The sequence below is a fragment of the Malaclemys terrapin genome, chromosome 1 (genome assembly GCF_027887155.1).
Source record: "Malaclemys terrapin pileata isolate rMalTer1 chromosome 1, rMalTer1.hap1, whole genome shotgun sequence".
Classification (NCBI taxonomy): Eukaryota; Metazoa; Chordata; order Testudines; family Emydidae; genus Malaclemys; species Malaclemys terrapin.
Genome location: NC_071505.1, coordinates 225,285,744 through 225,313,175, shown reverse-complemented (window position 1 = coordinate 225,313,175; position 27,432 = coordinate 225,285,744). Strand labels below are relative to the sequence as shown.

The window sequence follows — 27,432 nt, the reverse complement described above, 5'->3', positions numbered from 1 at the left end:
ATTATCTAAAATTAAATAACACATACCAAGGGAGTGAAAAGCAGTAGCAAAGAAAACCATGATTCATAAATTACAATATCTGAAAGTTCATTAAACTATTGCATACAAAATGAAACCTATATTAGAACTGTGAGGCCATTGAAGTACATTTATGTAGAGAGAATTAATACTGTATATAAGCAACACTATGCAATAGGGTTTGCACTTGCCACTAGAGAAGTTTAAATGGAGATGGCCCTGCTGGATTGCCAAATCATTGCAATGGGAGATTTCAGACCCCTTTGCTGGAAAACATTGAACACAGATATGCTGCTAATGAAATATATAGTTGCAAGTTACATAAGCAGTCTTTTTCATGCAGTGGATACCTTCACATCTACAGGAAGCCCACTTCTGTCTCCTTTGAGCCACAAACTCGTGCCTATTTTTAGAATACAAACATTTTTCAAATACTGAAATATTCAAATGAGATTTTTCTCCATTTTTCACAACTACACTTTTGAATTTTGGCTCAGGTCAGATGTGCTAACAAAAAAGTTACTGTCTCAGTATTGCAGACAGAAACCAGAAGCAGAAGTGCTAAGAAATCCTGTTCTTGCAAGATCTGCAATAACTGTTGTTGAATCAAGGTTCAGATAAATTTCAGATAAGCATCCAGATGTTTAGATGCTTTTAAACACTGACACCAACCACAAATCTTTGATTACTCATCAATAACTGATGTGTATCTGCATTGCTTGAAATGTATCATCTCTTATTTAAAAAAACATACATTTTTATTTGATTTATTTTAAATTTGAGTGCAAAGACAATTAAATTGTTTTGTTTGTTTATCCCATATTAAACGTTAGTTTCCTAACATCTGAGGTGATTCTTCCTCACTGGCAATTTTACTGCACATAGAGCAGCTGAATGTTTCAGAGAGGTGTTCCTTTCTGCTGTTGGCTTTGGCTGCTCTCTCATCCCCTTTTCTCTCTCTAGTTCCCTTTAATCATACATTTTTATTTTGAAAGATGTGTGCAAACAGAACAGAGGGAGGCATCAAATGTCTGACACCCACATTTGCAGCAGTGACAGAGATGAGCAACAATACCATGTAAATCTGCAAAACATTTCCATCCTTACTGCTCAGGAAACAGGAGTCACATCTGTGAAAATAAAGTAAGCAGCAGTTTTTTAAAGCCAGTATTTTAAAACCCTTACCTTATTTTTTGCTTATCCAATTTCTGTTTCCAAGGGAACAGAAAGAGGAGGAGGAATCAGTAGCTAACGGCTTAAATAAGCAAGTACTCGAGCTTTCAGTGGCTCGCGTCTTTGTTGCTTTGCTAAAGTCGCAGAAAATAACACTTTGGATAATTAAAAAAAACACATGAAAAATGAACACATCTTCGGTCAATAGTCATGTGCTTCAAAACAAAAAGAATTTAGGGATAGAGGTGGGATTTCAACAGGGAGCTTTTCAGCAGGCCAAAAGAGGGGAAGAGAGGGATAAAAAGAGAATTCTCAAAAAGCTTATATTCTAGTAACATAAATCAGAGGAAGTTACTGTAGCATTGTATTAAATATGTGTCCTGCTTCCATTTCCCTGTTGTATGCTTCAGGGACACCAGCTATTATTTTGTCCTGGGCAGGAGGACTCTTAAGAACACAGCTTTGAGAAGGCATGAAAATGGGATGGGCCTAGATCTAACTAGCCACTGTCTCCAGGCAGCTGCAGGCTTGCTATGCTATTCTGGGTTCATTTCCCAACCTGTGCTGTACTGTTGGAAAAGGTAAGGTAGGGACTCCATTTTAGGTAATTTCAACAGTACAGAGTTTGCAGAGTTTTCCAAGTGAGACCTGAGAATTACAGTGTGCACACAGCAGGTCTGCATGCAAGACAATAATATCTAAAGCAGCCACATTATTACTAGGACTTCCACTAAATATAGGCTCTCAACTTGGTTTCCTTTGTTGTTTTCTGGTACCAGATAACTGATGTTAATCTAGCCAAAGTATCACTGACAGCATTTCATTTCCATTCAGGTTGTTTATCCTTATCTTTTGTACTAATATATCTTTCATCCACCTCCTTGTTTTTTTTTTAATTCAAATAAAACATTAGTAAGTAGAATCTAACTATTGTACTTAGTGTATTACTATAAATAACCCTCGTAAAAATTAATCATGTTGTTAAATCTCATTATTAATACTTCTACAAAACTCCAAAGCATTCTTATGTTGTAACAATAGAACTATCTAGTCTCATCAACCCAATGCTATTCTGTATTGGAAGGGAGGTGCAGAGTGGAGGCCCTAGGTGTCACAAGGAAAGCAATCTCCTGTATAAGAAAAGAGAGTTGAGCCAACAAGCATTTGCATTAATCACTCATCTGGCTAGGTAGTGTTTCCCAAACTTGGGATGCCGCTTGTGTAGGGAAAGCCCCTGGCGGGTCGAGCCGGTTTGTTTCCCTGCCCCGTCCGCAGGTCCAGCCGATCGCGGCTCCGACTGGCCACGGTTCGCTGCTCCAGGCCAATGGGAGCTGCTGGAAGCTGTGGCCAGCATGTCCCTTGGCCCGCACTGCTTCCAGCAGCTCCCATTGGCCTGGAGCAGCAAACCGCGGCCAGTGGGAGCCGCGATCGGCCGGACCTCCGAACGGGGCAGGTAAACAAACCGGCCTGGCCGCCAGGGGCTTTCCCTACATAAGTGGCATCCCAAGTTTGGGAAACACTGGGCTAGAGGATAGAACCCATGAAATAATAACTAATAAGGGTTTCAGTAGCCTTTGGATCTGGCCCTCATAATCTCCACAATTACAACTCTAAAACCAGCCTGATTTAAATACAGTCCCAAACTACATAAGAGCCCCCAGTAAGCATGTGTGCACTTGAAAAAAAATATGCAGAAATAAAATACTCACCTGCTGTGTCCTGCTGCATCATCATGCTTCTAGTAACAATTCTGGAACTGACAATAATGGTTACAATTAAGTCCATTAAAGTGCACAAGCTCAGTGCCAGTTACACCTATTTGGGGAATATAAAAAGAACAAATGAAAGAGCAAACATTAAAACAAACAATGGGCTGGATCCTGCCTTCAGGTGCACATGAGCAAGTACTGTTGAGTGGAAGCTGCTCTCAAGTATCTGCAGGCAACAACTGAATGTGCTGGCTAAGCTATCTATGAATGTCTAACTGCTCTAAGAACGGTAACCAAGCCAGCAACTGAGATGCTATTTAGAAGCAAATGTACTGTGTATATTTTTGTTCCAAACATGCTTTTGGGGAGGGAACATATGTGGCCCAAATCTTGACCCTTATTAAGATATGAGAAAAGGAAGACTGGGTTTAGGCCTCTACCTACAATTATAGACCTGGAGCTGGCCCACTCCAGCTGACTTGGAAACAGAGGACTTGAGATACAGGTCTGTTTAATTGTGTTGTAGCTATTTGGACTCGAGCTGCAGCCTGATCTCTGGGACCCTTCCACCACACAGGGTCCTATACCCATGTCTGAATGTCTACACTGCAATTAAACAGTCTCGTAGCCCGAGCCCTGTGAGCCCAAGTCAGCTGTCATGGGGCCAGCCACAAGTTTTTAATGGCAGTGTAGACACACCCACAGTGTTGTTTTTCATGTCATCAGAGAGGACAGGAAAGGAAACAAGGATGCTTGCAAGACTGGCAGACTTTAAATCAAACAGGTTTCCATGAGCTCTGGTAACTATGTTGAGAAAATAAAAGGGATCAATGAAGAGGTACTTAAGGTAATATTTAGGAAGATGGTGAATTCTACTTAAAATCCAGTAGTATAATTTATTAGTTCCCACTTGGTATCAGTTTTCACTCCTGCCGTTCTCAAGCTCCCATTGATTTGAGTAAAAGATATTTTATTATCTACCCTCCTTAACCAAACAAAACCCCCATGGAAGTCAATGGGAATTTTCCTGAATATGGATTGCAGAATTTGGCTTTTAATGATTGATAGTATCTGGAAGTTCCTTCTAGTTGGCAAGGTCTGTATTATATCTTCCCATGAGAAGTCACACGAAAAACATGATGCAAAATGGCTACATGATCTGACCTACATTGTGCTATCAAACCCATGTGTCAAACGCTCTATAACAAGATGTGGTATCCAAGCTAGGTATCCAAGCAGCTAGCATGTGTAAAAAGTGATTGGAACTCCCACAGGTTAAAAAGGACTCTAAATGTATACAGCAAAAGTGAAACATGCTAATTTCCTCAGCATCTATAACCCTCCCCCCTGAACACTTACCTTAGGTAGTGTACATTCTAGGTGTGTACTAATTTGAAAATGTTTAATTAGCATGCTTTGCCCATCCATTTTGTAATTTATGTTGCACGGCTAATGTTAATGGTATTTATGGTAACCTTAATTTGCTATGCTTTTAAAACGCAGCTAAGAAATGTGGGAAGAGTAACATAGGATTCAACAGTCATTTGTCTCCTCTCCAATTAGTACACCCTGCTTTTGTGTGTGAGTGTGTTGCAAATATTCTGCTTTGGTTCTAATGACAGAACAATTCAGCAAGGACTTTGGCTTTGTAGTTTTTCACTACCACTTCCCCTCATAGAAAGAGGCATCCAATGGCTTTATTGTGAGTAGATCATTGTAGCTTTAGCAAGAAAGCCTGGAAAAAACACATGTAAGTAGCCTTCCAAGGGTGGCAAAGTAGATGTAGGCTATGATGTAGGCTATGATTTTCAGAGATATCTAGGGGATTTGGACACCTAGGAATCTTTGAAACATCACAGTCTCAGCTAGTAAATCTGCTTGACAATTTAGCAAGGATGTTTGCCTGTGGAACATATGTAAATTCTTCCCATATCCCTTTCCATTAAATCTTGAAATATTTATCTCATATATATGGAAATGAATTTAATCATTGAATAGTATGCCATATTGTTGCATAATAGTGATATTTTCCCAGCTTTTCTTCAGTGTATAATGATCACAGGCATTTATCTTGGGCTGGGACTATACGCGATTTTAGAAAGTGGTCATATAATGATGACAGTATTGTCTAAGCAAGAACAAGATGTCATTTCCAGTTAGGAAACAATGTTTTCTGGTTACAATAGCCAAATGAGAAATATGAGCATTATGCTGAAGTGAATGCTATGTAATGGCCAGGAAAGCAAGTTGGAAAGCATCTCAATATGGTAACAATTTACAACAACAAAAACATCTAATTTATTATTATCAAAACAAGTAACAGATTTAACTTCCAAGTATCTCCTAGGCATCCTCTTTCATTGATGTAAAAGGTAAGAGAATTATAATTCATTATTTTAGAAGAGAGAGACAGTGGCCATTTAAAAATAACTTACCACAGTATGTGAACAAGGAGAGGAGAAACTAGCCTTTGATGCAGCACAAAAAATGGTGATCTGCTAGGATCTATCATGACATCAACAAATAAGTGGTACAAGACAGAGGGGAATGTTGCAAGCCTTCAGAGCAAGAGGCTATTGGAGGTTGTCCCCATATTGACTGGGAACACTTCACTTCAGGACGAAAAGCAGAGATAAAATTTCTCGATACTTTAAATGACTGCTTCATGGAGCAGCTGGTACGGGAACCCACAAGGGGAGAGGCAACTCTAGATTTAGTCCTGAGTGGAGCGCAGGAGCTGGTCCAAGAGGTAACTATAGCAGGACCGCTTGGAAATAGTGACCATAATACAATAGCATTCAACATCCCTGTTGTGGGAAGAACATCTCAACAGCCCAATACTGTGGCATTTAATTTCAAAAGGGGGAACTATGCAAAAATGAGGGGGTTAGTTAAACAGAAGTTAAAAGGTACGGTGACTAAAGTGAAATCCCTGCAAGCTGCATGGGTGCTTTTTAAAGACACCATAATAGAGGCCCAACTTCAATGTATACCCCAAATTAAGAAATACAGTAAAAGAACTAAAAAAGAGCCACCGTGGCTTAACAACCATGTAAAAGAAGCAGTGAGAGATAAAAAGACTTACTTTAAAAAGTGGAAGTCAAATCCTAGTGAGGCAAATAGAAAGGAGCATAAACACTGCCAAATTAAGTACAAGAATGTAATAAGAAAAGCCAAAGAGGAGTTTGAAGAACGGCTAGCCAAAAACTCCAAAGGTAATAACAAATTGTTTTTTAAGTACATCAGAAGCAGGAAGCCTGCTAAACAACCAGTGGGGCCCCTTGATTATCGAGATACAAAAGGATCGCTTAAAGATGATAAAGTCATTGCGGAGAAACTAAATGGATTCTTTGCTTCAGTCTTCACGGCTGAGGATGTTAGGGAGATTCCCAAACCTGAGCTGGCTTTTGTAGGTGACAAATCTGAGGAACTGTCATGGATTAAAGTGTCACGAGAGGAGGTTTTGGAATTAATTGATAAACTTAACATTAACAAGTCACCGGGACCAGATGGCATTCACCCAAGAGTTCTGAAAGAACTCAAATGTGAAGTTGCGGAACTGTTAACTAAGGTTTGTAACCTGTCCTTTAAATCGGCTTCTGTACCCAATGACTGGAAGTTAGCTAATGTAACGCCAATATTTAAAAAGGGCTCTAGAGTTGATCCTGGCAATTACAGACTGGTAAGTCTAACGTCAGTACCGGGCAAATTAGTCGAAACAATAGTTAAGAATAAAATTGTCCGACACATAGAAAAACATAAACTGTTGAGCAATAGTCAACATGGTTTCTGTAAAGGGAAATCATGTCTTACTAATCTATTAGAATTCTTTGAAGGGGTCAACAAACATGTGGACAAGGGGGATCCAGTGGACATAGTGTATTTAGATTTCCAGAAAGCCTTTGACAAGGTCCCTCACCAAAGGCTCTTATGTATGCTATGGGATAAAAGGGAAGGTCCTTTCATGGATTGAGAACTGGTTAAAAGATAGGGAACAAAGGGTAGGAATTAATGGTAAATTCTCAGAATGGAGAGGGGTAACTAGTGGTGTTCCCCAAGGGTCAGTCCTCGGACCGATCCTATTCAACTTATTCATAAATGATCTGGAGAAAGGGGTAAACAGTGAGGTGGCAAAGTTTGCAGATGATACTAAACTGCTAAAGATAGTTAAGTCCAAAGCAGACTGTGAAGAACTTCAAAAAGATCTCACAAAACTAAGTGGCAACAAAATGGCAAATTAAATTTAATGTGGATAAATGTAAAGTAATGCACATTGGAAAAAATAACCCCAACTATACATACAATATGATGGGGGCTAATTTAGCTACAACAAGTCAGGAAAAAGATCTTGGAGTCATCGTGGATAGTTCTATGAAAATGTCCATGCAGTGTGCAGGGGCGGTCAAAAAAGCAAACAGGATGTTAGGAATCATTAAAAAGGGGATGGAGAATAAGACTGAGAATATATTATTGCCCTTATATAAATCGATGGTACACCCTCATCTCGAATATTCCGTACAGATGTGGTCTCCTCATCTCGAAAAAGATATACTGGCACTAGAAAAGGTTCAGAAAAGGGCAACTAAAATGATTAAGGGTTTGGAACGGGTCCCATATGAGGAGAGATTAAAGAGGCTAGACTCTTCAGCTTGGAAAAGAGGAGACTAAGGGGGGATATGATAGAGGTATATAAAATCATGAGTGATGTGGAGAAAGTGGATAAGGAAAAGTTATTTACTTATTCTCATAATACAAGAACTAGGGGTCATCAAATGAAACTAATAGGCAGCAGGTTTAAAACAAATAAAAGGAAGTTCTTCTTCACGCAGCACACAGTCAACTTGTGGAACTCCTTACCTGAGGAGTTTGTGAAGGCTAGGACTATAAATGAGTTTAAAAGAGAACTGGATAAATTCATGGTGGTTAAGTCCATTAATGGCTATTAGCCAGGACGGGTAAGGAATGGTGTCCCTAGCCTCTGTCTGTCAGAGGGTGGAGATGGATGGCAGGAGAGAGATCACTTGATCATTGCCTGTTAGGTTCACTCCCTCTGGGGCACCTGGCATTGGCCACTGTCGGTAGACAGGATACTGGGCTAGATGGACCTTTGGTCTGACCCGGTACGGCCTTTCTTATGTTCTTATGGTAGCAAGAAACAGAGGCTATGAAAGAGAAAGATGGGTTGCTGTGAATGGAAAAGGCTCTCAGGATGTGTGTGTGTGTGTGTGTAGTAAAGGAGGGTTAAAACATTCCAACTTGTAAGTGTTCTTGAACCAAAGTTACTTTTTTTTTTTCCAGATTCACCCTTCCCTGGTGCTGTCTGGTCACCTAACCCACATCCAGACCAAAGTGTCAGCACTGATTCTAGTAAAAATGACAAGCCAATTATTGAAAAAAAATCTCTCTGTATGGAAAAGGCCTTGTTCTAAACCCTTAAAGGCATATCTTCAACTTGTCCAAATCAGGCTAGCTCTGTTGATCTCAATGGTTTTATGTCAATTTACAAAAACTGGCCCCTATTATCCATATACCTCAAGGAAAATGTACAAACATCAGTACACTGGAATTTCAGAAAAGATAAATTCTCATTTTGTTGGAGTTTGATTACAGATAATGCCTAGAGTGGGAAATGCAAATAAGAGCAAGACAATGAGGAGTATAATAAAAAGAGATGGTAATAAAGTGTCTGAGAAAAATAATTCTACCTGTTAGCGAGAGTTGAAGGAAGATAAATAGTATTCACCATGTTGGAGTACTTTAGCAGTCACACCTTGATGGGTGGCTTGGGGTAATAACTAGGACTGTACTTAAGGTAACGTAAAACAAAATGTCAGCCTGGTTTATTTGGATTGTAAGCACTATGCAGCATGGATGGTTTGTACAGTGTCTTGCACAATGGTACCCTGATACTGCCTCGTGCTTTGAGACAATACTAGAAGATTTATTTTATACACATAAAATCAATAATATTTCTGAACTTCAGACAATCCAAATTTCAGATAACTGAGCTTTAAATAATCAGAATTTACTCATGAATGAGAAGAACAGGAGTACTTGTGGCACCTTAGAGACTAACAAATTTATTAGAGCATAAGCTTTCGTGGACTACAGCCCACTTCTTCGGATGCATATAGAATGGAACATATATTGAGGAGATATATATACACACATACAGAGAGCATAAACAGGTGGGAGTTGTCTTACCAACTCTGAGAGGCCAATTAATTAAGAGAAAAAAAACTTTTGAAGTGATAATCAAGCTAGCCCAGTACAGACAGTTTGATAATAAGTGTGAGAATACTTACAAGGGGAGATAGAGTCAATGTTTGTAATGGCTCAGCCATTCCCAGTCCTTATTCAAACCGGAGTTGATTAATTAATTGGCCTCTCAGAGTTGGTAAGACAACTCCCACCTGTTCATGCTCTCTGTATGTGTGTATATATATCTCCTCAATATATGTTCCATTCTATATGCATCCGAAGAAGTGGGCTGTAGTCCACGAAAGCTTATGCTCTAATAAATTTGTTAGTCTCTAAGGTGCCACAAGTACTCCTGTTCTTCTTTTTGCGGATACAGACTAACACGGCTGTTACTCTGAAACCTGTCATGAATGAGAAAACGCTTGTCCTACATTGTGTCTTCATGGTGTTTGAAAAAAAGCTAACACTTTTTTTACAACTGTTTTACAAGTGTCTCACTGTCCTTAAGATGCCATACAATCTAAGGTTAAAACAATTAAGAATATCTTCATGTAATGAATTATGTGGATTATAAAGTAAAATCTATTTACAGTATACATTTCTGTATGTGTACATAGCACATAGCTAAAACCTATTTACATTTACTTTTAGAAGACTTAAAGTAACTAAAGGTTATGCGTTTGGTGTTCTTAAGTAGTATGGACAACCTATCTCTCAGTTACAAGGAACAGTGTAAAAAAAAGTATTTATACATTTGAAGCAAAGTTGCTTTGACATAATTTCCTCTCAGTTTTTCCACCTCAGTTCATTCATTTTATTTCCATAGTTAAGCCAAGTAGCATCTATTCTGAAAGGTAAGGGACCTCCAGGCTTCCCTAAAGCAGAAGCAGGTCTGGAAATGTACAATGGCTCATCTGCAAGTGCAGAGGCTCTCAACCTTTCCAGACTACTGTACCCCTTTCAAGAGTCTGATTTGTCTTGTGTACCCCCAAGTTTCACTTAAAAACTTATAAAATATAAAAATACAGAAGTGTCACAGCACACTATTACTGAAAAATTGCTTACTATCTCATGTTTACCATATCATTATAAAATAAATCACTTGGAATATACGTATTGTATTTACATTTCAGTATACAGTAAACAGAGCAGTATAAACAAGTCATTGTCTTAGAAATTTTAGTTTTTTACTGACTTTGCTAGTGCTTTTTATGTAGCCTGTTGTAAAACTAGGCAAATAGCTAGATGAGTTGATGTATCCACTGAAAGACCTCTGTGTTCCCCCCCATGTACACATACCCCTGGTTGAGAACCACTGTGCTAGTGAACTTTCACAATTCACAGCTGATCGGTGGCTTCACAAAGCATAGCATCTCCCTTTAAGACTCCATTGATTGATTTCTTTGTAATATGCACTTATTCCAAGCAGTTCATTGTAGCTGAACATATAGTCTTTCGACCTGCAAGAGCTTACTGCTATTCATCCCTTAAGCATTGCTTTCATTTTCATCAAATATCAACCAGCTGAAAATGTGACACCAAGTCCAAGCCATTAAAAAGAGAGAATTCAAACTTCTTTAAGCACAGGAACCAACAAAGTTGCAAGGAAACATTCCGACTGAGGTCATGGTACTTTTATTTGGAATACCTGGGATGTAGCCGAAAGTCTATTCACGTCAGAACAGCTGAACTAGGACTGAGCGTGGATATCAAGCAGGAATGATCAAAATGCACAGTAAGAAAAATGTTAGTTGTGGAGTTTAACAGAATTCCTGCCAAATGAATGTGTGTTTTTTTTGTTTTTTGGGGTTGTTTTTTTTTATATTTTCAAATTGAGGGAAACTTGCCAAAGACTCTTAACTATATGATTCTTTCTTTAATGCTTCAACGAGAAGTTACTGTACTTCAGCAGCTTAGTTGATTTCAATTTTCTACATTTTATGTTCTTTTGTTTGCTTGTTCTATATTTTAATGGCATTTGATTTCCTGGCCCACTCCCCTGAAACAGTATGATGCAAAAATGTAGCTCCATCTGAAATTTATCCTAATGAAACAAACATACAGGAATAACAAAACTAAAAAGTCAGATGCAGGTATGCACTCTGCTTTCCTAGGATCTTCAAGTCTTACGGTTCCTCAACGAGACCTGCTGATGTTTCTCTGGGCCCAGCTCTATGGGCATTACTGAGGCAGGGGAGAAAGACAAATTTTCCCTAACAGTTTGCAGCTGGGGAACAATACTGGCTCTGATCTGCCTCAAACTTCCAGCTCTGACCAACAAGTCATTGCTGTTAAAAACCTTCAGTGCTTCTTCCTCCAGCCAGCAGGAGCCACTTGTCTTATTCTGAAGCAGGTGGAATAATTACTATTTATAATCCTCTCTCAACCTGGCTCAGCACTGTCCTGTACAGTTCACAAGTTCTCATGGCTGAGAGGCTGTGATGTATTTTAGAAAATATAATCTCTATGCAGATGATACAAAATTACTCAGGATAGTTACGCCCAAAGCTGACTGCAAAAAGTTACAAAGGGATCTCACAAAACTGGGTGACTGGGAAAAAAAATGGCAGATGAAATTCAATGTTGATAAATGAAAATTAATGCACATTAGAAAACATAACTCCAACCACAGATGCCACCTTCCTCCTTGCCCTGGGGGTGCTCATCCCTCTCCCGGTTCTGCTCCAGATTCCACCCCTGCTCCATCTCCACCCCGGTTCTTCCCACCCAGTTCCTCCCCCTCCCTTGAGCGTGCCCCGATCCCACTCCTCTCCCTCTCCCTCTCCCCAGTTCCTCCTCCATGCAGTGGAACAGCTGATCGTGGTGGGAGGGAGGCACTGGGAGTAAGTTCGAGGAATTGATCGGGGGGGTGCCGGCAGGCGGGAGGTGCTGAGGGGGAATGGAGAGAGCTGGCTGCTGGTGGATGCTAAGCACCCACTAATTTTTTTCTGTGGCCCTGGAGCACCCACGGAGTCAGCACCTATGAACTATACATACAAAATGATGGTGTCTAAATTAGTTGTTACTACTCAAAAAAGAACACTTGGCGTAGTGGTGGATAGTTCTCTGAAAACATCCACTCAATATGCATTGGCAGTCAAAAATGGTAACAGAATGTTAGGAAATATTGGGAAAAGTTACGCCCTCACCTTGAATACTGCATGCAAGTCCGGTTGCCCCATTTCACAAAAAAATATATTAGAGATGGAAAAGTTACAGAGAAGGGCAACACATATGATGAAGGGTATGGAACAGCTGCCGTATGAGGAGAGATTAAAAAGCCTGGGACTGTTCAGCTTGGAAAAGAGACAACTAAAAAGTGATATGATAGAAGTCTATAAAATCATGAATGATGTGGAGAAAATGAAAGAGGAAGTGATATTTATCTCTTCACATAACACAAGAACCAGGGGTCATCCAATGAAATTAATAGGCAGCAGGTTAAACGAACAAAATGAAGTACTTCTTCACACAACGGACAAACAACCCGTGGAACTCGTTGCCAGGAGATGTTGCAAAGGCCAAAATTATATCTGGATCTAAAAAAAGAATTAGATAAAATTAAGGAGCATAGGTCCATCAATGGCTATTAGCCAAGATGGTCAGGGATGCAACCCCATGCTCTAGTAATCCCTAGGCCTCTGGCTGCCAGAAGCTGGGACTGGATGACAGGGGATGGGTCACTTGATGATCATTCTGTTCATTCTCTCTGAAGCATCTATCATTGGCCACTGTCAGAAGACAGGATACTGTGCTAGGTGTTCTTAGGACCGGGGAGAAGGGCCAATAAAGAATGGGGGCATTAAGGACCAAGAATTACAATGTCCACAGGCAGTGCGGTAGCTAGAGTGGTTGCAGATGCTAATGATGATCCAAACCAAAATATTTTGTTTCAAATTTTCATCTAAAATTTTTATTTTCCTCTAAAAAATATTGATTTTGGTAAATCCCCATATTTCAATGGGAAAATGTTCCATTATATTTTTATTTACCTTTCCCATTCAGCAGCAACATTGGCACTACTGTCGTGCTGCCTTCAGTGAGTTGGGCTATTAGGGAAAGGTGGATGCTGGGGGAGTTCCTAGAAGTGCCCAGCCCACTGAATATTCATTTTTTTTAATTTAAAACTGAATTGCTAAGTAAATAATATCTCCCTAAGGCAAAACTGGCCAGTTTTAAAAGTGGCCTGTGTATTATATTTCATAATGTTTCTTATCCCTTGATACAGGCTTTTTAATGGTTTTCTAATTTGTATGGTTGCATTTCAAATATGTATTAAACCCATTCATTTCAAAGAAGTATTTGAACCTCTCAGTTGTTTAGTCTTGTAAGTCCAGTACACATTGGCTTTGTGCATAAAAACAGAAAGAATCTAATTAATTGATATTTTCCAAAGGATTTCCCTCCACTCATTACCCTTTCTGAGAAAACATCCCTCTTTTAAGGAGCGTCTCCAGCACTGGACTCTGTTTCCTGTCAGATGGCATAATAGTTTTAGGTAAAATATTAAAATCACTGAAATGTCTTTAACAAATACCATTCAAATTAGAGAGAGAACGTACTCACTGTCAGACACTATCGGCCAAATCCTGTGCTGTGGTGCACTGGATATGGACACAAGAAGCATTCACCCGAACCCTCCAACCTTAGACTTCTACACACACCAGGGAAGGATAGTCTCCAAGTATGTTTGGGGTTAAAGAGACATAAGAAGTCTGGCAGACACAACTGCCAATGCTCAATAACTCTGTGTGGGTGCTGGCATGGGAAGAGCAGTTTCTTGACTCACTGTATATATGTAGCATTTGCTAGAGGTAGCATATAATACTTCATTACAGAGCAACAGAAACATATGCTCCAGAGTATGTTCCCATCCTCATCCCCCAGTTTCCCTGAGATATCCTGACCGATCCTTCACCACATAAAACCATACCATTATCACCAAGATGGCCCAGTGCTTGAATGAGATCAGCTCATGGATGAACAGCTTTCTGAAGCTGAATCCAAGCAAGGTGATGCTGGAGAACAGAGGAACATACTTCGAAGATCTTGGAAGTCACAGCTGGGTAAAGGGACACACCCACAATTACTCAATTCAGTCCATTGTCTAGGAATACTATTGGATTCTTCACTGATGTTGAGCTCTCACACAGCAGCATCCACAAGTGACACTTTTATGCTATTTCCTCTTGGCTAGGAAATGCTGTCCCATTCTGGCCTCAGTTATTCATGCCTTTGTCACCTCTTGGCTGGATTACAGCAATGCAATATCTCTGCTCATGAAGCCTTCAGCACTTAGGAAACTCCAACTAGATCAGAACACAGAAATGCAACTCCTCAAACAGAAGTTACCATAAACATATCAAACTTGTCCTCCGTTCTCCACACTTGTTTCTCATAGAATTTTTACTCAGGCTCAAAGTATCAGCCCTTAGTTTGAAAGCACAGTATAATCTGGCCCAGGATATCTAAAAGATAGTCTGAAGTTCTGGAATGAAGACTGTGGTTGACAGCTACACACCTCTAGCAAAATGGAACTCAAAAATAAGAGTAAAGTTCATCTGTGAGGGAGACAGAACTTTTTCTGGGGGCTGTTCTGAGACTATAGAAACAACAAGGAGTCTGGTGGCACCTTAAAGACTAACAGATTTATTTGGGCATAAGCTTTCGTGAGTAAAAACCTCACTTCTTCGGATGCATAGAGTGAAAGTTACAGATGCTCGCATTATATACTGACACATGGAGAGCAGGGAGTTACTTCACAAGTGGAGATCCAGTGTTGACAGGGCCAATTCAATCAGGGTGGATGTAGTCCACTCCCAATAATAGATGAGGAGGTGTCAATTCCAGGAGAGGAAAAGCTGCTTCTGTAATGTGGTCTACACACCACACCACAGAAACACCAACCCAGGAACCTATCCCTGTAGCAAACCTCGTTGCCTACTCTGTCCCCATATCTACTCTGGCAACAGCATCAGAGGACCCAACCACATCAGCCACACCATCAAGGGCTCATTCACCTGCACATCCACTAATGTCATATATGCCATCATGTGCCAGCAATGCCCCTCTGCCATGTACATTGGCCAAACCGGACAGTCCCTCCGCAAAAGAATAAATGGACACAAATCGGACATCAGAAATGGTAACATACATAAGCCAGTAAGTGAACACTTCAATCTCCCTGGTCATTCTATTACAGATTTAAAAGTCACTATCATTGAACAAAAAAACCTTCAGAAACAGACTTCAAAGAGAAACAGCAGAACTAAAATTCATTTGCAAATTCAACACCATTAATCTGGGCTTGAATAGGGACTGGGAGTGGCTGGCTCATTACAGAAGCAGCTTTTCCTCTCCTGGAATTGACACCTCCTCATCTATTATTGGGAGTGGACTACATCCACCCTGATTGAATTGGCCCTGTCAACACTGGTTCTCCACTTGTGAAGTAACTCCCTGCTCTCCATGTGTCAGTATATAATGCCTGCATCTGTAACTTTCACTCTATGCATCCGAAGAAGTGAGGTTTTTACTCACGAAAGCTTATGCCCAAATAAATCTGTTAGTCTTTAAGGTGCCACCAGACTCCTTGTTGTTTTTGTAGATACAGACTAACACGGCTACCCCCTGATACTTGAGTCTATAGAATGAATTCAACCAGGAACCAAGGGCCACTGCAAACCTCACAACTTTCCATTTCAAGTACAAAGTGTATTTCTCTGATCTTCCCTTTTCTAACATAGACACATAGCAACCGATATATTTAGATTTAAAAAAAGGACACCCTACCAAAACAAGACAGTCCACTGCACATGCTTCTCCCTCTGTAGAGAGGATGAGAGAACAAATCAGATGTGACAGATGTTTAGTCATGCTGTTTAATGCATTATTGGAAGGCAATCAGATACTATGGTAATATGCACAGTATAAAAAGCTGTGTAGAATAAAATTAGAATGGGTCGAAGACTTACTGCCAGATTGCCTACCTCTACTTTCCCCTATCTTGAGAGTCTATGAGTAACAAGGACATGTGGTAAGAGCACCTTGTAAACATCTACACAGAGGAAGCCATTTGTAGTGCAGAACAAGAATAAAAGTTGTATTGATCCTACAAAACCCATTAACTAGTCCACATTCTTGAGTGCCATCTTTTAATTACCTATTTACATATATACATTGTAGAACACTCATTATAGCAGGATTTTCCCCATACCACTAATTGCCAAACATAAGCAAAAACAGTATTGTACAATATAGAAAGAGTTGAATGACTTTCTGTCTCCTCCTCCTCCAAATGGTAAATTGTTAACAGATGAAGCCTGTTGTCCAGTGTAGAGATAACTCAAGGCATCGAACTTGCAAGTGGCACTATTGTGTCCATTTAAATCCAGCATGTTTTCATGCTGCCTTTAGGTACTCAGGTGAATAACATTACAACAATATTTATATAGAGAGTCAGTCAGCTGAGTTGTTTCTACTTAACACTGCTTCTCCCCTTAGGTTCTCACATCTTTGGGATAATGCAATGTGACAAGGTAGCCAACAATCATAATGAGTTAAGCTAGTGAAATTTCAAAAAGGTACACTATTTTGCCAAACACGTTTAAAAATGCATGCAATGTTTCAGATATAATGGACCAAATTTTACAGCCTGAAATCAATCTGTAGGGAGCAAACTTTAGCTTCCTATGTGTATATCATAGACTGACATAATTTTTGCAACATACCCTAATGCATCTATGGATAAGGTAGAGATGTCTTCTTCTCCCCAGCCATTAATAAAAAAAAGCCAGGATGGTCATTTCAAGCCCTTAAACTTTTTAATTATTTATGGACTTGATATTTCAAATTTAGTAAACACTATGAGTCTACATTACTAACTTAATTGCTATTTGAATTCTGTGCATTCTGGCCTAAGATGAAAAATGTAAAGTGTTATAGGTGGCAACACTTATTTGTGATTGTATATGAATATATGTGCCCCCACCACAAAAAATAAATAATCTGCAGAATTTGCACTTTTAGTTGAAGGCTTAAAATTGGGCGAGGGGAGAGGATGTTAGCTGGCCAGTAATTTTTTTTTACTCTCATTTTCTCCAAGCTTTGAACAGGAAAGGGCTCAGTTAAAAAGAAAGGGGGAAAAAAGACACACAACTGCATGAAAAGGATAAAAAGCACTGAAAAGATTTATCAGATTTCAAGATAGGAAATTACATTCAATTTGTTTAACTTCTGTGACCGTGTCAGAAATTCAAATGTTTCTCCAAAAGCACAACAATTTTTAATTGTTCCAGTCACCTGGTTGCCAGCAATGATTTTAAAATATTGAAAGTATGAAAGTTGTATACTATATAATGGGTAAGTTACTTTAAAATAATTATTGCTAAAAACCATGGAACCATCACAAGAAATGAGTCAAGTTTTGAAGTTACTCAGCATACTCCAAAATAAAATGGATTTTAGAGACTCAGGCCTGAAAATGTACCATATCTTGTCCACTTGATTTTTGTGGTATTGATTCAGAAATCTAACCAATGGCTTTTACCATACAACTCTGTCCAGTGTATGAAAAGTTCTTATCCATAACATAGAAAGTCCCTTGTCTTCTCTGTTACCAAGAAAAATGTATTAGAACGAATGCGTGTGAGAGAGAAGAGTGCATAAAGAAACAGAAACAGTTGATCTTGAGTTAAATGTAAAGGTTTAAGACCACAAAGAAATTTCGGTGCCTGCCATTTTAAGTGCCTAAATCTCAACCCCCCTGCTCAGCTACTACCTAACCCTGTAGGTGCCTAAATTCCCTATTTTCCATTGATAAAGTCTCCATAGTGCCTGAGGAAAAAAACAACAACGTTGCATAAGTATAAGTCCCTTTTGTTACTTAAAATGGCCATTAGGCTCTTATAAAAAAGCATGAGGCATTCTCTATGGTTAGGAGAGGGCCAGATGATTCCCAAACCCATATGTCCATAGATTTCAATTTTGTTTTTGTTCTTTCATTCCTAGAAATATTGGCATGAAAACTGGACAGTTTGTGTGCTACTAGTGGCTACTCTTCTTCAGAACTCAAGAGCCTTAGATTCTGACATTTTAACTATGTCCACAGAAAATATAGTGACCAAGATTTTCAAAAATGGGATCCTAAATTTAGGATTCTATGCTATATTTAGGGTCCTAAATAAGTAGCCCAATTTCCCAAAGTACTGAGCACCCAACAGGTCCCAACGAAGTCAATGGGAGCTGTTGGATACTCATCACTTTTAAAAACCAGGCCACTAAGTAACTAACTCCCTTAGGCACCTTTGGAAAATCTCAGCCTTTAATTAATTGAAAAGCCTACTTTTAGGATCCTCTTTTGGAAAAATCTTTGCCAAATATGTAACAAACAGAGCATCATGACAAATGCAAAGGAACCATCTGCAGTCTTTTCATGCTGCACTTCATGGGTCAGGCAGTCATTTCATGCTGAAATAAGGGAAGAAAAAATAAAACAAAACATGTTATGCAGAATTATTTCTAAATAGAATATTCCCTTAAATTTTTGTTACAGTGTCTTTAAGAAATGCTTTCTTATTTTTCTGTTTGAAAGGTCCTATGGAAAAAAAAAACAACAGATGTATTAGATGTCTAGACAAACATTAACAACCACCAACTGTGACATGTACAATATGTACCCTACAGTGCTGTGTCTAGAAACTGTACTGTCAATTTTTACAACCTGAGATTATTTTTGCAGACATATTAATGAACTCTACATTTGATTTTTCATGCACTTAGATAAGAGAATATTTTTTCTGATTTCCAGCTACCTTGCATAATGTTACAGTCTTTTATCATGAGGTTCCTACATCTTCCTTTGTGTCAATGGGAAATCATGAAGCAACATGAGAAGAGCCTCCTCAATTGTTGAGGTTTAAAACTAGCAAAGCCCACTTTACTATGAGTGCTATTTAACACATAATAGCTGTGTTATGAAAAAGCTGAGTTACCCACACATAATGAGAAACAGCAGAGAAGTTATGAGAATACAATATAATGACCCCAAACATACTATTAAGGTACTTCAGTAGAAAGAAAAAATGATAAATTGAGCCTTAATTGATTGTTAAGAAGACTCAGCTTGTACATGGGTAATGATCTTCAATAATTCTGAGAACAGGAGGTTTGAAGAAATAAGTGCTAATGATTGCTACATCTATATGACATCAACAGAGAGAGGCATGCAAAGACCACTGATATTTTGTTTCATAGCCTGTACTTTTGCATTTGGTCCTTGAGGCGGGACTTCCCATGGTCTGTGTCCAGAGCAGGTTGTGGGGCCATGGAGTACAAGCTGGATACACCTGCTGCTGGGTGGAAGCATGGATCTGCTGGCAGCTCTGCAGGTCTTGGTTCTAGAACCCTTGGGGTCTTACATTACACACCCTAGGAATGCCCCCACAGGTCTGGATTTGTTTGGATGGGCTGCATGGAAGGCTCCCACAAGGTCAGGGGCATGGACTTTCATGTGGGCTCTCAGGATTGTTCTTCTGGGCTGTAGCCCTGCTACTCTATGAGGTACCAGAAGGAGCCACGCCTAATTTTTAGTGCAGTATTTTATGGATCTTGTACTCATTATGACCTTGGATCCTCACCAGAGAGAGCATTGCTTGAGCCTGGTGGGCAAAAGGATTGTCAATGTAGGATTTCAGCAAGGCTACATGAAACACTGGGTGTATTTTGGGGGATTGAGATAACTGAAGCTTCATGGTCACTGGGTTGATTACCTGGCTGATGGAATATGTCCCTAGGTATCGATGGTCCAGTTTATGACACAGCCAGGTGGTGTGGAAGTTTTGATCTGAGAGCTACACTTTTTGCCCAACAGTGAATGCCAGGCTTTCCTGGTGCTAGCTGTCAGTGTACCACTTTAATCCTCTCTAGCCTTGTCCAGATGGGTCTTGAATTCTTCTTGGACCGCATTAATCTGACACACCCATTCAGTGGCCGCAGGATTGGTGGAGATGATAGGTATGGCCAGGGGAAGATGGGGGTGGAAGCCACAGTTTGCATAGAACAGACTCTGCCCAGTGGAGACATGGTCAGGGTTGTTGTGAGCATATTCCACCTGGGAGAGCGGGCTCGACCAGTTGTCCTGGTGGAAATTCATGAAGCACTTCTAGTATTTTTCTAACTCTTGATTTAATAGTTCAGACTGACCATCAGTTTGTGGGGATAGGCAGTGTAAGTGCAGACCCAAAACCATTGTAGGGTTCTTGCCGAAACCACGACACAAACTGCAGACCCCAATCAGTGGTGACTTGCTTTGGGAGTCTGTGGAGATGGACACAAGTCACCAAGAACTGGACCATTTTTTCTTCAATGGGGACAAAGTGGGCTATTTCTGTCAACTGGTTGATCACAGTGAGAACTACAGGATGCCTGTTAAACATGGGGAGCTCAGCTATGAAGTCCAAGGTAATGTCCACCCAGGGTATAGATAGGGTCTCAGAAGGCATGAGGGGTTTCTAGCGCAGTGTCTTGGTGAGGGTGAATGTCTCCCAGGAATCAACATATGAGTGGATTTTCATGCCCATATGGGGCCATCCCAAAAGGGATGGGAAGCCAAATGGAGTGAGAAGACAAATGGTGTGTTTGGAGGCACCCCAGATAGCCAGTTAATGGTGAATCATGAGAGAGATGCAGTACTTCTAACTGGGGAGGGGTGGTCCTGTTGGAACATACAAATGGCCCTTAACATGGAGCAAGCCATCCTGGATCTGGTGTTGCCCCTGGCTTGCCAATCTCTATTCTCCCTGAGAGTCATCCTGGGATGTAGCTATGACACCAGTAGGTCAGATGGTCATGTCACCTGACACTAAACACTATCTTGGACTTCTATTAATCTTCCACTAACTGGAGGGGGAGGTCAAGTTTGGGAAACAAAAGATTCCCATCTTATGTAAATAGTATTTAAGGCTGGGGAAGAAGGCAAACAGGACTCTTCTCCATTGCCTACCCAAGAAGAAGGACTGCTGAAAGTACCTGAAGGCACAAAGGGAACCTGAAGGGAAAGGCAGAGTGAGTCCAGATTGAGACAGGGGTCCAGTCTGTAAGAAGAAATAACTGGAACTCTAAGCTTAAAAACTCTGCAAATTGCCTAAAATAACATTTAGGGTGAGAAATTACTTCTTGAAACTAGGGTCTTTAAGATCTTAAACTTAGTATGCATGTTTTGTTTTATTTGCTTGGTAATCTGCTTTGTTCAGTTTGCTATCCCTTATAATCACTTAAAATCTGTCTTTTGTAGTTAATAAACTTATTTTTTGTTTATAACATAACCCAATTTTTGCAATCCATATTCGGGGTGCGGGGGTGGGGGAGGAGCAAGTTGCATATCTCTCTTCACTTTGAGGGAAAGGGAAAATTTTTATGAGCTTACACTGTGCAGATCTTTCTATACAAGTGCAAGCAGGGATGAAAGTAACTTAAGGGATTTCTGGTACACAGGGACAGGGTCCTGAGCAAGGGAGGGGGGAGGGAGACTCTACCGGAAGGGATGGGGCCTCAGGCAGAAGGGATGGGGCCTTTAAATCCCTGGGCCCTTTCCATCGCCACTGCTACCCCAGGGCTCTGGCAGTGATTTCAAGGGCCCAGGGCTCTGGCTGCGGTGGCAGTGGCCAGGAGCCCCGAGCCCTTTAAATCACTGCCAGAGCCCCATAGTAGTGGTAGTTACAGTGGTGGCTGGGAGCTCCCAGACGCCGCTGCTTCCTAGGGCTCCAGCAGCAGGACTCTGGCAGCGACTTAAAGGGCCAGGGGCTCCGGCCACTGCTGGGAGCCAAGGGCCCTTTTAAATTTCCAGCCTGGGAAAGCTATCCCCTGCCAGTGTGGCTGGCTGTGTACTGGCTCTTGCCAGTATGCCATACTGGACTGTAATGGCTTACTTTCACCTCTGAGCTCAAGACAATATACCTTTGGGTCTGAACTCCAAGGGAGGTGGGCACCTGAGTGCTGGGGCAAGTCCCTTAATCTGGGTCTTCCCAGAGCTGATCTCAGTGTCTGTGTCTTTCTGCAGCTGGGTGTGGCCCTGCCTGTGTGTGTGCTGGAGGAGGCTTAAGAGCCTGGCTCAGCAAGACAGAGTAAAGGTGGCCCAGACTGGTGGAACAGGCAGGCTCAGTGGTATCTCAGTACATCAGGTGGCATCTTAAAGGGGGGCACCCATCACGCATGGTCTGGGTTGGAGATTGGTACCAAGAGGCACTGGCTGGGTGGTAAAATGGACTTCTACCTTTCCTCATGTCATTTGCTGAGCCTATTGTTGATGCATATGACAAGGTTGACAAAGGCACCTAGATTGGTTGGGGTTTCCACATGAGCTAGCTCATCCTTAATCTCCTTGCATAGTCCCCACCAGAATTGGTAGAACTGGGCCACTTTGTTCTACTCAGTGTCAGAGACTAGTTGCAGAAAGTGGGAGGTGTAGGACAAGGCCGGTCCCTACCGCTGCTGGAGTTCACGCAGGGCTGTCTCTGATGAGCAGGCATAGTGAGGATCATCAATGTGGGAAAGTCGACCGTTAGACTCATGTTGACAGACGTGTGCAGGGCAATTAATCGCAGACTGCTCCGAAAGACCATGACTCTGGGCAACATGTGTGACATTGTGGATGGCTTTGCACAATGGGCTTCCCTAACTGCAGAGGGGTGATAGCTGGCATGCGTGTTCCAATTCTGGCACCATACCACCTAGCCACTGAGTACATTAATCGGAAGGGGTATTTCTCTATGGTTCTCCAGGCGCTTGTGGATCACAATGCCTGTTCTTCCCTCTCTGGTCTTCGGTTTGAACTCTACTTCCCTGCCCTCAGGTGATCAACCGTCATTGCCACCCTGTAAATTCCTTGGGAATTTTGAAAGTCCCATTCCTGTTGGCTCGGTGATGCGTGCAATTTTACCTCCTGACCTAGACCCAGAAACCTGACTCGGATTTTGACCTTTGGTATTGACTCTGGCCTAGAACCTGAGTATGAACACTTGTACTACTCCAGACCTCAGGTTTGCCCCTGCTCTGACCTTTGGTCCTGACTGTTTGCCTGGACCACCATAGCCCGTGGTGAAGACCTATTCTGTAGGGAACATGGAAGCACCCAGCTACTCCCTGCCCATGTCCCCAAATGGTACTGGAGATACCTGAATGGTTTCACTGCTCCCAGGAGGAGTTCCCCACGTTTCAAGCCCAAGTATCACAGCTTGCAACAGAGAACCAGCCTTGATGTTGGCAATCTACCCATGATGAAAACATTGCACTGCAGGCCCAACTGGCACAGCACACTGCAGATAACCAGATGTTATAACAGCAGGCAGCCTGGCTGCAGGATGAGAATGCTGCACTATGGGCATGCACTGTGCTGCGTACCTAGACCCAATCCCCCTCCCAGAGTGTTTTAATGGGGACCATCAAAATTCAGGGGGTTTATTAAACAATACTGCCTGATATTTCTGCTCTGCTCCCAGTCTTACCCCACTGACCAAGCAAAAGTAGGACTCGTTATATTTGGTCTTGTCTACACTGGCAAGTTTCTGTGCAGTAAAGCAGCTTTCTCCATTGTAACTCCCGAAGTATACACACTGCCAAGCCACTTCATGTGCAGAAACTGCGCAGTTGCAGCACTGTAAAAAAAACCACCCCGACAAGAGGCGTAGAGCTTTCTACGCTGGCGGTACAGTGCACGATGCCAGGGTAGACATAGTGGTGATTACAGTGCTGCATGTGTTAATTAAAAATCCCAGCCTGCTGATAATTAATAATTTAAAGCTAAAAATGATAAAACTGCAGTTTTATAATTGTACCGTACCATAAGCAATTGGAGCATTATATTTTATTGTTTTCAGCATTGCAGAACTGGAAGACAGAGAATTGAAAAAAAAAAGTTTTGCATTCTTCAACAAAAATGTTATTTCAGAAAGCTTTGTTTGAGTTTAATTTACAACTCATAGATATTCTAAGTCTTAGTGGTTTTTTTAATTGTTTACCCTAATTATATGTTTACTGTGCAATATTTTAAGATATAATTATAGGGCCATTGCAATTAGTGACAAAAATTGCATTGGGCTTAAGGGAAGTAGATCAAGCCTATTCATCTTGGAAAGAAGACAATTATTTAATATTTGGAGATATACCTATCTCATAGAACTGGAAGGGACCCTGAAAGGTCATGGAGTCCAGCCCCCTGCTTTCACTAGCAGAACCAAGTACTGATTTTGCCCCAGATCCCTGAATGCCCCTCTCAAGGATTGAACTCATAACTCTTGGTTTAGTAGGCCACTGCTCAAACCATTGAGCTAGCCCTCCCCCCATAGAATTGGAAGGGACCCCAAAAGGTCATCAAGTCCAGCCCCCTGCCTTCACTAGCAGACCCCAGATCCCTAAGTGGCCCCCTCAAGGATTGAACTCACAATCCCGAGTTTTAAAAGTAAGCATTAAAAAGTACAAAATGTACATATCAAGCAATTAACACAAATAGGTTATTACTCTTACAATTTATGCATTTGATCAGCAATATAGACATGCCAAAATTCATAATACACATTCTAACAACATCCTAAACTCTGATTCTAGTTTCTGTCTTCATTCAGTAGAGCCATTCCACAAATCAGGTAAAAAATACAGTACATGAAGACAGTTGAGTAAGAAAAAAATAAGTGTAGAGTCACTGTTGTATTAAATAGTTTAGAGATTAAAAGAAACACTTGTGGCTGAAGTTAGGCTCCTAGAAAAGTAATCTAGTTCTTAGAGTTACAGAGCAGTTCCCATTTATAACGGTGTGAGATCTGGAGGGTAAGCACTTTTGGATATTTGGGTCACTTTTCTAGGTGCCTTACTTTAGCCACACAATGATCTAGTATTTTGTTATTGATACTTTTATTGTAGAAACTCAGTAAATATAGTAATGATGTAGATGTTGAAAGATTTTTTTTTTTAATCTTAATGTTCTAAGCATGATCTTATATCAGTATAGCCAATACCAGGTACTGTATTAAAAAATCATGCGGCAAGCCCTCCAAAAGTCGTAAAAGTGGCTTAAAATAATGATTGGTGTGTGGCTTTTTTGTGTGTGTGTGTGAGAGATTAACTTTATTTCTCTTTGGTCTTTGTGCCTTTTAGATGCTCTCAGGTCATGTTTTCAAGCTTGTCTCCTGAAACAGGAGGGCCACACAGATTATTAAATTTTTGAAAAAGTAAGATTCCAGGAGCTGGGGCTTTAAAAATAAACTAAAGACTCATGATAAAATCATCAGGTGACAGCAGCCTATATAGTCTGCATTTCTATTGCTACACAATGCATCCCTTGCTGCAGAACAGAGATCAAAAATCTAAGCTTTCACTTAAAAATATTTCCAGCTCTTATGGTTGTGACTTTATAAAGACTCACATTTTCATTCAATTCAAAGCACTATGAATTGCAATATCTGCAGCAGTCTGATGATTCACACAGGCTTGAATGTAGGGGAACATATAGCTAGAAGAATATTTTCATTATTACGTGAATAGCAGAGCTTCAAGTATCTATACAACACATACAACTGTGTCATTCTTGATAATATTGTATTTATCCACTAGGTTCCTAGTGTTTATTTCCCCACCTTATATTTGTGTAGGACTGTTCCACAGTTCTATCTCAGTGTTTGTGTATGTTTCTTTAGTTTAACTAGACAAATCTGGTTCCCTACAACAACAAAAACAGCAGCAAAAAGAGGATGAGAGAAAGGATATTAAAAGGTGAAGTTCTGAAGATCATAGTAGCATAATTCTGGACATTGAAAATGAGATGGGAGCTCATAAATCTCCTTTTGGATAATCTTGGTGAATGCATTAGACAGCTTCAGAAACATGACTGACAGCCACCTACTATGGACATAAATGGGTTTGCCATAGCTTGCTTTAACAACGCAACTTCTACTTGGATTGTTGGCAAGCAAGTATATTTACATTTAAAGCATAAGCCAAGCCCCCAAAGCATGACCCGCTCTCGTATAAGATTGGTTTTTGAGTATAGAGCTCTCACTCTTTCCCAAATGCACTCATTTGTTTTGTGTGTCCAGAAATTATATTTTGTTTATAAAATGCCAAGTCATCAAGTGATTTTTGGAAATTTGGTGTTCTGATCAAATAGCTCGGGATCAAAGTCAATATTTTCATGTTTTCTGTTTTAAAAATTCAGATGTCAAGAATTTAACTGAACAAATCAAGACAATATAGACAGATGGTTTATTCAAATCATTTGGTAGCTAATCACAGTGTCTATTTATGCTTAAAATGATATTACAGTAATAGGGAATGGCAAATCTCTCCTTTTCCTTTGGGAAGATAGCCAGGAAGCACAGCAGATTAGTTTATTATTTCTTAAACTGAAGGCACTCTGAAGGCACTGCGAGATAAACACAATTCATCAAAATGATTATTTTTAAAGATTTCCTAGAAGTATACAGTAACCCTACACCCACTTGGCATACTGATAACCTCCTGAATTAATACAAGAGTCACTTTATATAATCTCTCTCACCAAGCAGATTGCAGTGTTGATGTCTGGCAATCAAATGAGTGAATTCTTTCTCCGAGCCACTTTCTCTTCTGTTCCATTCTCTCATCGCAGGAACATGATAATAACAGACATCAAATGATAATTTTGGGGGGCACATCTTCCTCTTTCTCTTTCCCCCCTCCCCAATTATTAAGGTTGACAAAAAGTGAGTGATTAATTTCAGTTTTGTTCTCACCTTCAGTGGAAGATCTTCAGAAAGGCAGTCAGAGTTTCAGTGATATGACTTCCGATCTGCAGTACTGATACATGCATCCAATCAGAAAACAGAAACAATATCAGGTGGCTAAGGCAAACAATCACTCAGCAACAATAATGAACATATAGTAGTAGTGACACATAGACTGATTTTTTTTTCACATAAGCATTCACTGCAAAATCCTGAATGATGAAACTTGCAATACATCGAAGTTTAGCCTTCAACAATTACCAAGAAGAGAAAAGGTGAAATTTACCAACCAAACTGTTTATTATGATTAGGTTGTCCAGTTCTACTCAGGACTCAGTGAACGAGTTTATAACCCACTTTTCCACCTATTCCCGTCTCCCCATGAAACAGTAAGATATTTTGCACTACTTCACTTCATATAGAAAGAAATCTGCCCCCCCCCAATGAGTCTGAATAAAGTCTGAGCAGCACTTAAGTGCCATCTAAGCTCTTAAATTAGACCTTAACTGGCACTTAAATGATGCACAGGCCTTGTGCAGTCCCTCTTCATGTGTTGAGGAAGAGAATTTAGTAATAAGAGA

General features: G+C 40.4%; 1 long non-coding RNA gene across 1 annotated transcript; it reads right to left on the bottom strand.

The window, feature by feature from the left end:
* On the bottom strand, positions 1-26,900 carry LOC128830648 (uncharacterized). The gene is made up of 3 exons (XR_008443632.1): positions 26,861-26,900; positions 2,901-3,006; positions 1-1,148 (listed from the first exon to the last, which is right to left on the bottom strand). It is a non-coding gene; the product is annotated as an uncharacterized LOC128830648 (long non-coding RNA).
* Positions 26,901-27,432: the final 532 nt, after the last annotated feature.